Source organism: Protopterus annectens, chromosome 12.part0 (genome assembly GCF_019279795.1).
Source record: "Protopterus annectens isolate FY-2018-M chromosome 12.part0, PAN1.0, whole genome shotgun sequence".
NCBI lineage: Eukaryota > Metazoa > Chordata > Ceratodontiformes > Protopteridae > Protopterus > Protopterus annectens.
Genome location: NC_056746.1, coordinates 366784188 through 366798229, shown reverse-complemented (window position 1 = coordinate 366798229; position 14042 = coordinate 366784188). Strand labels below are relative to the sequence as shown.

The 14042-nt window shown below is 43.3% G+C and overlaps 1 protein-coding gene across 10 annotated transcripts in view; it reads left to right on the top strand.

Annotated features, from left to right (window-relative positions):
* SNRNP25 (small nuclear ribonucleoprotein U11/U12 subunit 25) overlaps window positions 1-14042 on the top strand; it is a 426702-nt gene that overhangs the window by 46082 nt on the left and 366578 nt on the right. The window lies entirely within an intron of this gene.

The following is a 14042-nucleotide window of genomic DNA, read 5'->3' as shown; positions in this document are numbered from 1 at the left end:
CACAATGTCATCTGCAAACATCATAGTCCACAGAGACTCCTGTCTGATCTCATCTGTCAACCTGTCCATCACCACTGCAAATAAGAAAGGGATCAGAGCTGATCCTTGATGTAATCCCACCTCCACCTTAAACTCATCTGTCACTCCCACTGCAGATCTCACCACTGTCACACTACCCTTGTATATATCCTGTACCACTCTTACATACTTCTCTGCCACTCCCGACTTCCTCATACAGTACCACAACTCCTCTCTAGGCACCCTGTCATATGCTTTCTCTAAGTCCGCAAAGACACAATGTAACTCCTGACCTTCTCTGTACTTCTCCATCAACACACTCAGAGCAAACATCGCATCTGTAGTGCTCTTTCCTGCCATGAAACCATACTGCTGATCACTAATCATCACCTCCCTTCTTAACCTAGCTTCTACTACTCCTTCCCATAATTTCATGCTGTGACTGATCAGTTTTATCCCTCAGTAGCTACTACAGCTCTGCACATCACCCTTATTCTTAAAAATCGGTACCAAAACACTTTTTCTCCACTCCTCAGGCATCTTCTCACTTTCCAAGATTTCATTAAACAATCTGGTTAAAAATTCCACTACCATTTCTCCTAACCACCTCCAAGCTTCCACGGGTATGTCATCTGGACCAACAGCCTTTCCGTTCTTCATCCTCTTCATTGCTATCCTTACTTCCTCCTTGCTAATCCATTGCACTTCCTGATTCAGTATCTCCACATAATCCAACCTTCTCTCTCATTCTCTTCATTCATAAGCCCCTCAAAGTACTCTTTCCAACTGTTCAACACTCTCTCCTTGCTTGTGAGTATGTTTCCCTCATTATCCTTTATCACCCTTACCTGCTGCACATCTTTCCTAGCTCGGTCCCCCTGTCTAGCCAATCGGTACAAGTCCTTTTCTCCCTCCTTAGTGTCCATCCTTTCATACAACTCTCCGTACATCTTATTCTTAGCCTTTGCCATCCACCTCATGTCCTTATACTCCTGTCTACTTTCTTCATCTCTCTGACAATCCCACTTCTTCTTCGCCAACCTCTTTCTTTGTATACTCTCCTGTAATTCCTTATTCCACCACCAGGTCTCCTTGTCCTCCTTCCTCTGTCCAGATGTCACACCAAGCACCTTTCTAGCAGTCTCCCTTACTAGCTCTGCTGTAGTTACCCAGCTGTTCAGTAGCTCTCCACTGCCATCCAGTGCCTGTCTTACCTCTTCTCTGAACTCCAGCTCACAATTAACCTTTTTCATTTTCCACCATTTGATTCTTTGTGCTGCCGTCACACTCCTCCTCCTTCTACAGACCACCATTCTATGCTGCCTAACTACACCCCCCCATCACCACTTTACAGTCTCTAATCTCCTTCAAACTGGCCCTCCTGCATAGGATATAATCCACCTTGTGCATCTCCCTCCACTCTTGTGTGTCACCCTATGCTTCTCCCTCTTGTTAAAATACGCATTTACCACAGCCATGTACATCCTTTTTGCAAAATCCACTACCATCTGACCTTCTGCAATCCTTTCCTTAACACCATACCTACCCATCACTTCCTCATCCCCTCTGTTCCCTTCACCAACATGCCCATTGAAATCTGCTCCAATCACCACTCTCTCACCCTTGGGTATAGTCATCACCACTTCATCCAACTCACTCCAAAATTTTTCTTTCTCATCCATTGCGCACCCAACTTGCAGAGCATATGCACTAACAACATTCATCATTACACCATCAATTTCCATCTTCATAAACATCACTCTGTCTGACCACTCTCTTTTCACCTCCAAAACACTCTTGGCATACTGTTCCTTCAGGATAACCCCTACCCGATTTCTCCTCCCATCCACACCATGATAGAACAATTTGAACCCGCCTCCAATACACCTGGCCTTACTTCCCTTCCACCTGGTCTCTTGCACACACAATGTATCAACCTTCCTTCTGTCCATCATATCAGCTAGCTCTCTTCCTATACCAGTCATGCTGCCAACATTCAAAGTTCCTACCCTCGCTACCACACTCCTAACCTTTCTCCTCTCCTCCTGCATTCGGGCATGCTTTCCCCCTCTTCTTCTCCTCCTTCGGCCAACAGTAGCCCACACACAACTACAAAATGAAAATATAGTTAGGGACCTAGGTACTTTGGTTAATAACTCCCACTCTTTTGATCATCATATAACAGCTGCTAGGAAATCCTTTTATTTAACACAACTAATTGCCAGATGAATACAATCAGCAGCTAAAGAGGAAATCACTCCCTTATACTCCACATTGATCAGATCAGTTATTGAGTAAAATGTCCCATTTTGGATGCATCGAACTAAACATATCAAACAGTTAGAAAGATCCCAAAGATGCCTAATCCAAATGATCATAGGACAAAGTCCCTGCGCTACCAAGAGAAGCTGGAAGCTTTATCCCTTTAGTCTATTAATTGCGGAGTTTTGAGGGAAGCTGTCTGTCTCAAATACAGTGCCGTTAGAGATCTAATTGTCTTGGACCTCTTGTATCTCCACAAGTCCAATACCCAGCAATACTAGAACCAGGTACCTAAATCTTTACCATCAGGTAGGACAAGTATATTACTTAGTGTTTCCGTAACCTCTGGAATAAACTCATTGTGCATGTTAAACAGTAGACCTCACTATCTCCCTTTAAACATAACTCGGATGACCGAGTGAGTATCTACAGATTTTCTGTGAGATTGAGGTTCAGCCTGAAGGAGGGTACTGACAAACAGGTCATAAGGGGTCTATATCATATTGTTGAACGCTTAATTGAGCAAATCACTATTCATCAAACCCAATTAAGCGAAAGCTCAATTATGCGAACGACAATTTCAGAGAAAACTTTCCCAGGCAAAATAAGCACTGGGCCAGCTCCCAGCCGTAACAAAGACAACAAAATGTAAAATTCTGCAAAGTGGGGGGCTATGTCTCCGACTAAATATACCAACTCTGAAATCGCACTACAGTGGGGAAACGGGCAAATACCCGATAATGGCCAACCACATCCTTTCCCCGGGAAAGTTTTTGCTGAAGTTGTCGTTCGCTTAATTGAGCTTTCACTGTATAGGGTTTGAATATTGATTTGCTCAATTAAGCATTCGACAAACTGAATTAGACCCAGTTGTAAGACTTAGTGGCCTTGGAGTATCTTTCTATGAAGGCCACTATAAGAAGCAGCAAGGCATTCCATAAACGGAGGCTAGCATCAGTGGTAAAGGGATAACCACAAATCCTTCTTCAGCTTCATTAAGGAACTAAAAAGTAAATGTGAAGTTGTTCAATCTCGCTGTTCATTCTTTTTTGATGGGTTCGGAGCCGATTCATCGACTCTAGTACAGCCGTATACAAAGCTCGAGGTGTTCCAGTAGCTCGAGGCCAAAACCCTATCCCATGATGCACTGTGAATCACCTCAGATCTAGTTTGTCATGGCATCTGATCGGAGGTTCCAGTGCAAGCTCGGGCAGTACAACATGAATACATTCATATTTAGCAGTTGCTTAAGTAATATATTTTTCTAAACTTTCATAGATATGTTAGATAGTTAGGTAGTTAGCTTTTATAGCTTCCTTGAAGCTCCCCTTCCCATGTGTGGTTAGTAATTTTTAAAATAACGACCTTGTATGTTTTGGCCTATTTTTCTTGCTGTTTTAAGTAGTTTTTCTAGTGGCTTTAATAGCCTTTTTCTATTGCTGGCCTCGTATATTTTGGCCTTTAGTTGTAGAATGTGTGTTTAATATAGTGGCTTTTTGCTAGTTGTTTAATTTTTCATCAGGCTCATTTCTAGTGTGTGTGTGTGTGTGTGTGTGTGTGTGTGTGTGTGTGTGTGTGTGTGTGTGTGATTTTTAGAGCCTAATAGCTTTATTAATATTTTGCGATACCTTTTTCATAGGCTCGGTAGTGTGTGTGTTGTTAGAGCCTCAAAATTGTTTATTATCTGCTTTGTGTGTTGTAGCAGTATTATGGCAGATGACAAAGACAAGCACCCAAAGTCAAGTCTGGTTTTAAAAAGTGTCCAGACTGCAACCAAAAAATGTCTGTTATGGATGGACATGTAACATGCGTTTATTGTGTAGGAGCTGTCCACTTACATGAGTCTTGTGCCATATGTCATTCCTTTTCTTCGAGAGTGTTGTTAGAGAGGTAAAGGAAATTGATGGACAGAGGCTTGTGGAAGCACCCCTTTCAAGAGGCGTTGAGATCTTCTGTGGAATTTAAGGACTAAGCATGCCAAGAAATCCCAAAAATCGGAAGATTCTGTGACATTGGCTTCACAGACCTCAGAGCCGACTGTCCTTTCTTTTCGGAGCCACTCCACAGTTTAGGAGCCGGTCCAAAGTGCCTCAGAGACCATTGTTTCAGTCGGCACCATCAGTGCATTCATCTAGGTCATCTGTCAGCCTGCCAGATTTGGATATGGATCGATTGGTGCAGAAGTTTTACGGGCACCAGGCCTTGCTAAATTGTTGTCGGCTCTGACCCGTTTCAGAACCGAAGACCAGTATTCCTGCTGTGACTACTCCTCCTCAGAGCCGTACCGGCCCTTCGGAGCCAGAGGAAGCAGACCTGTTGATTGTGGAGCCTTTGGAGCCGAGACCTGCTCCGGTGTCTTCAGCTCCATCCACTCTGACGTCCTCAGCACCGACCGGGGCCTCTAGGAGCCAACACTTTCCAGTCAGATCCAGTCAGATCCGGGGAGGATAGTCGGACTGACTTGTTGGTGTCGACTCTTCCTCTTGGGGCTTTGGCTCGGATGAGCTCATCTCCTACCTCCGGCTTGGATCCCACAGCCTCAGTGCGGGAGGGTTTGACAGTTCCCTCAGAGCTGTTGATTCCTTCCCATTGGAGCCGAGGTGCCTAAGAGGCCATGAGAGCTTTGTCTTCCAAGACATCCTCGACTTCAGGCCTTGCTTCCTCATCGACTAAAGTGCTTGTGTCTGCTTTTGCTTCCATCGTCCAGGCTAGGCATAGAGACCCAGAGCCTCAGGTAGCCCCACAGGGTGCCCCCTGCTCTTCCGAGACCTCCCCAGCGGCTCTCACTGAGGAGGTTCCTGGGAAGAGGTTGTGCAAGAGGAAACACTTGGACTCCCCAGAGGAGTCTTTAACATCTGACACTGACTTGGATGAGTCAGAAGGGTCCCAGCGGTCCCCCTCTGAGGATATCTCCTTTGCTGAGATACTTGAGATCCTTAGGCAGAGGGGTAACTGGCAGTCCAAAAATCCTACTGAGGATGAGTCAGTTCTCCTGAAGGCTTTCGGGTCTCAACCCTCTACCTTTTGGGTGTGTCTGCCCTTCAATGAGCTCATGCAGTTGGTCTCTCGGAGGGCGTGGGAGTGACCGGAGTCTATGGAGCCTGTTCCTAGGAGGCCTAACAAGTTCATATCAGCTCCTCTAGCTAGAACCTTCTTATCCAAAAGAGTCCTTGTTGATGCCATGGTGGTGGCGGCGGCCACCAAAAAGGAAATGTCTGAGACTTCCTCGTCTATCCATCCTCCTAATAGAGAGTCTAGGATCATGGATGGATAGAGGTGGGAAACATATGTTTAGTTCAGTGACCTTTGCTCTCCGCTCACTGAACTACTTAACCCATTTCACTAGGTTACAAAGAGATCTCCTTAAGGAGTTGGGAGATGCTCTTCAGGGTACTGTAGCTGCAGGGGCCTCTGACAAAGTGGCTGCCCAGCTTGCTACCCTAAACTCTATTGTCACCTCATCCATGCTTCTCATATCCTATGCAGCTAATGGAACGAGTAGGGCAGCGGGTACAGGAATCGCTCTCCGAAGACTTTCCTGAATGCGCGTGTGTTCCTTTGCAGAACCCTTTAAGTCATCCTTCATAAACTCCCCTTTTGATGGCTCATCCCTTTTTGGGCCTAAAGCGAAGGAAACTCTGACCAGGTTTGAACAGGAGGGAAAGACTCTGTCTGCCGTCAGAGTCCGTTTTTCCACCCCTACCCAGCCTTATCCCAAAGGCCAAAGGGGAGGAAAAATGTGTTTCTGGAAAGCAACTATAGAGGTCCACAAGTTGCTAGAAAAAGAGTCATCCAGCCATTCCCAGCAGACCAAACAGGATCCGGAACATACTCAAGGTTCTTTTTGGTTCCAAAGAAAACAGGGGACTGGAGATGCATTTTGGGCTTCAGCAGACTCAACCAATATGTAAAGAAAGACAAGTTCTGGATGGTCACCCTCCAGTCTATACTTTCCTTCTTAGGGAAAGACAATTGGATGTGCCCGATAGATCTCAAAGATGCGTACTGCCACATAAAGATGGCCAGGCCATCAAGAGATCACCTGTGTTTCTGGCTGGGAGCCAATCATCAGTTTTGAGCCCTACCCTTTGGTCTCACTACAGCCCCCTGAGTGTTCACCAAATGCATGGCAGTGGTCACAGCTCACCTGTGGCGTCTAGGATTCCAGGTGTTACCGTACCTATACGATTGTCTCCTTACCACCACCACCAGGCATCAACTGATTCAGGCAAGGGAGTACACCCTGTTACTCTGCAATCATTTGGGCATTACAGTCAACTCAGAAAAGTCTGCCTTGTCGCCATCACAGCATTTCATTTTTATCAGGGCAGAGCTAGACACCTCAGCCACCACTCTAAGGCTACCAATCGAAAGAGTCTTCCTTCTTCGTCAGCATGTCAGCACATTGGTATTGAAAGACAGAGCACCAGCTTCAGAAATTCTGAAAGTATTGGGTTTGATGGCTGCAGCAATCCTAGCCATACCATTAGCAAGAATGCATATGCAGATGCTTCAATGGCTGTTGTTCACTCAATGGTCTTACCAGGAACTTCCCATGGACCACACGATATTGATTACGAGCTCTTGCAAGAAAGATCTCCAGTGGTGGTTGACGTCTCTTCATATCACCATAGGACGCCCCTTTGTTCTCCCCCCTCCAGTAGCCACTGTGACCACGGGTGCTTCCCTGATAGGGTGGGGGCATTTATTTTCAGGGAATGACTGCCCAAGGCACATGGACCGATCAGGAGTCACACTTGTATATCAATGTTCTGGAGATGAGAGCAGTACTTCTGACGTTGCAGTACTTCCAGGACTCTCTTCCCCTAGAGATGATTGCAATTCAGACAGACAATATGTCAGTAGTCTGGTACTTGAACAAGCAAGGGGGAACCAGATCTTACCCCCTTTGCCGAGAAGCCCTCATAGTTTGGCAGTGGGCTGTTTCCCCCCAGCTCTTTCTGTTGGCAATGCATATCCTGGGGAGATCCAACGTGATAGCAGACAAACTGAACAGGGCAATCTTGTTGCCGCATGAGTGGTCCCTCAAGAAAGCGATTGCGGACAGGATGTTCCGCAAATGGGGCCAGCCTTGCTGCAACCTTTTTGCCAGCCACCTCAACACGAAATGCAGAAGCTACTTTGCCCTGATTCCTCCTCCGGGAGAAGCCCCGAAAGACGCACTCATACACGATTGGCCTCCGGGTCTCCTCTATGCATTTCCACCAATCCCATTGATACCCAAAGTTCTACAGAAAGCAAAATCCCAGGGAAGGACCATCATTCTTATAGCCCCTCATTGGCCTCAGCAGATTTGGTACCCATTCCTTCATCATCATCTCTTGGAGCATCCCTAAATTCTGGACCCAGTTCCAGACCTTCTGACACATCCATCAGGGGATCTTCATCCTTCTCTGCAGTCACTGAAGTGGATAGCTTGGCTGCTTCAGTTCCCCTTATAGCTAGGCTTCATACCTTTTTTCCAGTGAGACAAAACAGATCCTTTTGTCTTCTCATAAGCTGTTCACTAGAAGATTATATCTTAGTAAGTGGAAGGGATTTTCCATATGGGCCTCTAAGCAGAACATTGATCCTTACCAAGCCCCCTTAACATCAATACTAGAATTCTTGACTATGATTTTTAATAAAGGAGCAGCAGCCGCAACAGTTCGGGTTCAGTTGGCTACTATATCTAACTTTCATCTCAGGATTGACGGGCTAAATATCATGTCCCACAAGTTATCCACAAGTTATCCAAAGCCTTTCTCAAGGGAACATTTCATATGAGACCTCCTGTGAAAACTCCCTATTCTCCATGGAATCTAAATTTTATGCTGTCTCATATAATCCTTCCCCCGTTTGAACCAGCATCATCTTGCGACCTCAAATATCTGTCATGGAAAACCATTTTTCTGGTAGCTATTAGTTTTGCCCGCAGAGTGTCAGAACTTCAGGCTTTATCTATCAGCCCTCCTTATTTGATTTTTCATGCTGACAGAGTATCTCTTGGGACAAATCCCTCTTTTTTGCCCAAAGTTTGTTCAGAAACTAATGTCAACCAAGTCATTGAGTTACCAGTTTTCTTTCCTAATCATTCCAATAAGTTGGAATATGTGCTGCACAAACTTGATGTTCACAGACCGCTCAGATTTTATTTGGATAGAACAAAAGATATCAGGAAATCAGACCAGCTCTTTGTTTCATTCTCTGAATCCAGAAAATCCTCTGCATTACAAGCCAAATTGCCCCTTGATAACATTTGTGCAGCAGCCACTTGGTTTAAACCTCATACCTTTATCACACATTACAAAGCTGATAAGGCCTCCAGGGGCAGGACTTCTTTTGGGTCTCCGGTTTTGAAGAATGTTCTCCAGTGAGCCACCCGAGATTGATGGTGCTAGGGACACTACCCATCAGTAAAGAATGAATGGTGAGATTGAACAACTTCACATTAAGAAGTTATGTACTCACCATAACGTTCCATGTGAGTTGTTCATCTCGCCTTCATTCTTGCGTCCCTCCCTCCTTCCTCCTCCTGGCTGATAGTTGACCTAGATGTTCTCATTCTGGTTGCTCAATTTCTTCTTCCTTTCCATAGGAGGATGGCTCATTTATATGGTTATAGTACATGCAGCAAATAAGATCTGAGGTGATTCACAGTGCATCATGGGATAAGGGCTTGGCCTCGAGCTACTGGAAGACCTTGAGCTTTGTGTACGGCTGTACCGGAGCTGATGGATCAGCTCCAAACCCATCAATAAAGAATGAAGGCGAGATGAACAACTCACATGGAATGTTATGGTGAGTACATAACTTTTATTCACAACATTGATCTGCAGTTTTACACAAAAAGGGCGGCACATTGGTGTTGTAGGTTGAGTTGTCTCGCAGCAAGAGGTTCTCTGCTTCAGTTCTCAACTGAGATGCCTTCTGTTAGGAGTCTGCATGTTCCCCCTGCATTTGTGTAGGTTTTTTTCTTAGTGCTTCAGTTTTCCTCCCACATTCCAAAGACATGCAATAGGTGGATCGGACACTGAATTGGCCAAAGGTGTAGGAGTGGTGTGAAGATAACCTGTAGATGATTGTTACCATTGAAGTGACATCCCAACCCCATGTGCAAAAATGAGGGGATAAAAGGGGTTGTAGATGGATGAATGGAACCACCCACTCAAACCCAAATAACATTGTAGACTCACTGGCAAACAAGTTTACTGACAAGTTCTCTTTTGAAACTCGCATCCCACCTCCAATCATCCCCAAATCACTTCCACCCATTACCATTACTAAGGAATACCAAAACACTTCCTTTCATTGACCCTGGTAATATGCTGGATTGTCCGATTAAGAACATAAAACACACACTTGCAGAACCCCCTCCTTGAAATGGTTTGACCTAAGCCCATCTAGAAGCTACATTCCCAAAAATCATGTTGTACTGTTGTAGTGATACCCACCATGGACCCTGGAAACTGTAGACCTATCGGCCTTGAGAATCTGATCTGTATAGCCATGTAGTACATCATCACTGACCTCTTAAATCATGACCTCAGAAATCTCGTTGGGCTCAATCCACAACAATTTGGCTTCATAAAAGGTATATTGTGCCTGTTAATTTTTGTTAGCTTCTTTGAGAAGGTCACTCGAGCAGTGGACAGTAGGCATACTATACATGCTGCCTGTCTTGATCTGGCCAAGGCATTTGACACTATATCACATGAAGGAATTGTTAATAAGCTAATGGCTTTAAACATTAATCCCATTGTTGTAAGATGGGTAGCCAGATGGCTAAAGGGCAGAATGTACATTGTCCATGTAGATGATGCTGTTCCCCAGGGATCTGTGCTTGGTTGCCTTCTGTTTGGCATTTAATTCTCTTATATCAAAACTTAACAATGATCTCTGAGTGGCACAATTTGCTGATTATGCACGTTGGGCATAGTTGTCACCCCCCCCCCCAATACATTTAACTTTCAAAATGAACTAACACAAGTTAACACTTGGTGCTTCGAATAATGGCTGAAACACATGCCAAGAAATATAGTCTTATCCCCTTCAGAAAACAGTTATTCGTTGCATCCTACAACATTGAATGTACCCATTTATCAAGCAAGACTGTGATTTTAGATCTTGTCACCTGGGTAGATAGCTCCATCTCCTTTGATCGCATGTGGCTACTGTAGTTAAGAAATCCTTCTATATTTTGCCACTAATTGCCAAAGACGTCATCTTCCAAATATCAAGGAAGTCATCATTCCCTCATATTCTGCCCTAGTCAGACCCGTTATTGAATGTAACGCAGCATTTGGCATGTGTCTTACTAGAGAAAAGCTGCAGAAGGTCCTAACCAAAAAGATCTCTGGTCTCAAAAATCTTAGTTACCATGAGAGACTGGAAGCCTTGTCCATGTACTTTTTCTTATAGACTTCTGAGAGAAGATTTGTGCTTTGCTTACTGTGCTCTTAGAGATCCTCCTATCCTCTGCCTCATTTTGTTTTTGTAAGTCAAATAGTGCAGCCAACACTAGAACCAGAGATGTAGACCTACATTTGGAAATAAATACAACAAAATGGAGGCACATGTTTATCACCAAGCATCTCCCCCTGCTCTGGAATAAACTTTCTCTTCAGGTCAAGCAGTGTAATTCTTCTGTCATCCATCAAATGTAGCTTGGATGACTAGGACATCACTTTCCTTAAAAAAGGTGGTAGAGTCTGAGGTTGTTTTTGTTTTTGTTTGTTTGTTTTTGAGGTACAAATCACCTGTAGTCCAATTTTCTTTGATCCATTCTGGTGCAACCATCATCTGTGTATCACAAATTTCACTGTCTTACCCATTGATTATGTGGCGGGAGGGGGGGTTGGTCAGAGTTTATTTGTGATATTGGCTGTACACTTGATGATTTGCCATTGATTGACCACATGTCATTTGCCATCAGGACTTCTTCCACCTGAAGAATATACTTTGTAAATGTTCTATACCAACATAAGACCTGAGGACTGTGATTAATTATATCGTATTGCCCTGCCTGGACTGCTGCAAAGCCCTTCTCCTGTAGGTTGGAGATGGTGATCTGACTCATTTGCTGTAGGTGCAAAGCTTTGCTGCCAAGATGATGACTAGTGCTCCCAGGGCATACTATGTTTCTTCATGGTTACATGATTTGTGTTGGCTACCAGTTGACACTATACATGTATTTTGTTCTCATCTCTCACTTTTCTGTATTAACACAGTCTAGGGCTGTTGCTGCCTAGTAGCTGAAATCAACAAGTGAAGGACTGTTGGCTGTTCTAAAGGCCCATCTAGAGATTTCTAGCAGTGTATTTAGTTTTGTAACCTTATCATGATCCTTTGGAATCTGTTACCTTTCCTGATTAGGGTATGCAATATGGAATCTTCTTTTAGAAAGTTTTCACATTAGCACTTGCTTAGAAGAGCCTGTTATGACTTAAGAAGCATCACCACATTTTTTTCAAGATTTTAAGTTAAATTAGAGGCTTTAGTTAATTTTATTGTTTTACGTTCGTTTGCTATACGGGATATTTCATGAATACGGCAGTGTACTTTCATTGCTGACGAGTGGTGCATAAGATTAGGCCTTTTACTACCTCAAATAAAGTAAAATTCTACCTACTTAGAACTGTTCTGTAGGCAGATAAACTCCACATTTGGGTGACTTGGTAACCTGTCATAGTTTTTTCTGTGAAGGTTGAAGAGTAGTATAAAAGGTCATCCATGGTAGTGATTCCTTTACTGCTTTGCCATGGTTTTACTCTTATCTGTAGGTGTCTTGAATGAAAAGAACCACTAGCTTAAGAAGGGTTGTAATGGAGCCTTTGTCTCAGAACTTTATTAAAGCACTTGAGCTGGAATGAAACTGGTAAGCATAAAGGTCTTGGAGATGTGCAGCAGCAAATTCTAACTTGTACCTGCCTATATAAGTTATGAGTAAAACAAATTCTCCATGGTTATTTTGCCTGGATAATCAGTGAAAGAAAATAACTCTTCACTCTACCATTTGAGTCCTCGGTGAAGCTGTAAATTGGGGGAGCTGTGAACGGGAGGATAGACATGTAGATAAGAAAGAAGAGGACTGTGGTAGCCAAAGACGACATCTGTCAAAATTTTCCTGGGAATAGAACTCCACACTAAGTGAGTTTGAAGTTTCATAGATTTGTCCTTTGCAGCAGAAATGACTAAATTAATCTTCCTCTGGATTTTTCTGTGAATTGAAGATAAGATCAGCTTTATAAACCTGATCTTTCTTCTTGTGAACAGAAAAAGGAATGTCTATCAATATGAGGTTCTGAGGAGACTTCATAGAGTTTTCCATTTTCACCTCTGCTAAGTATAGATTTAACCACCACTGGGAGAAAAACAAGATCTAGTGTACTTATCCTGAGATTATCGCCAAACAAGAGTGCGTCTGAGATGGCGAATACACAAAACACAACTTGTCATTTCTATTAAACGTTAGTTAACAAGGAGGAGAGGTAAACTTTTCCTCCTCCTAGCATGTTTCATTTTAAAACATATTCCTGCTAACTGATGATATTGGAGGAAAGGGTATGTGTCTCAGTGCATTATTAGCTGACTTTTGGGAGGAATAGATTTGAAAAGAAAGATTAGTTGCTATAAGAGAGAGTAGTTATACACATGAGAAAATATAGTTCATGGTGTGAGTAGCAAGGCCCTGAAATGTGTTGCCTGAGGCATTAAACTATGTAAGCCAGAGAGGTTGAGGTGTGCCTGGAACAAAATGAGAAAAGGATGGGGAAAGGTGAGCAAATATGGGTTACTACCTATCAGTGCTTAGGTGGAGGTGGTCTTAATAGACCATAGATTTTCTTTGCTCATGTTTGGATAAACCAAAAGGAGAGGAAGCTAATTATGAAGGTGTGAGGAGGCATGATGGGGTAGTGCCAAGGCCTGAAAGCTTACACCTCTTTCCTTAGAAGCAACTTCACACAGTATTTTTTTGCAGTCTCTTCCAGCTGTTAGCTGCTCTTACAATGGAAAATGAATAAGCTTGTCTATGTGGAGAAGAAAATTTCGTAATTGGCCACTGGTGACAGCTTTAACAGAAGGCCTGAAGAAGTCTGGTAGAATTTTTTGTTCACAGACAGTACTCCACTCTAACCTGCAAGCTTGCATCACATATTTTCTAACAGCTGCTGTATTAGATATCTGGACATTTCTAGTGCAAATAAAAAAATAGGTAGTCTGTTGGTGAGTGTGGACCTTAAGCCAGGTGCACAGGCTATGGGGGTATTGAGCATGGGTGTTTTATATCTCTTAAAACATGTGAAGTGTGGATTTTCGTCTTACTGGATAAGGAGTAACAGAATGAGGATGTTCTTTTTGGCTAGACTCTGTTCAGAAGTTCCTTAAAAAGTATGACAACTGGTTACAGTCTCCAAAACACTGTATATGAGAGTTGAAGAAAGCACAGTTCTGCAGATAGAAGGGCATTTCAAAATTTAAATTCTTAGTATATTAAAATATTTCCATACGCATTGTTATTAAAATCTAGAACTAAACTTTTTTAATGAAGTAATTTTGAAGGAGTCATTGCACAGATGAGTTTGGATAACCTTGCACTTGTTGCTTATTTGGGCACAAGTACTATTCTCTCTTTGCCTTTATGATGATTAATCTGCAGGAGGGAAGAGATGTGTTTCAGTGCTTCTGTATCAGAAGTGAAAGGATAGCTTTAAAGTCTTACACTAAGACTAACAAGTAATGATCACTGGAAGTACCTAATT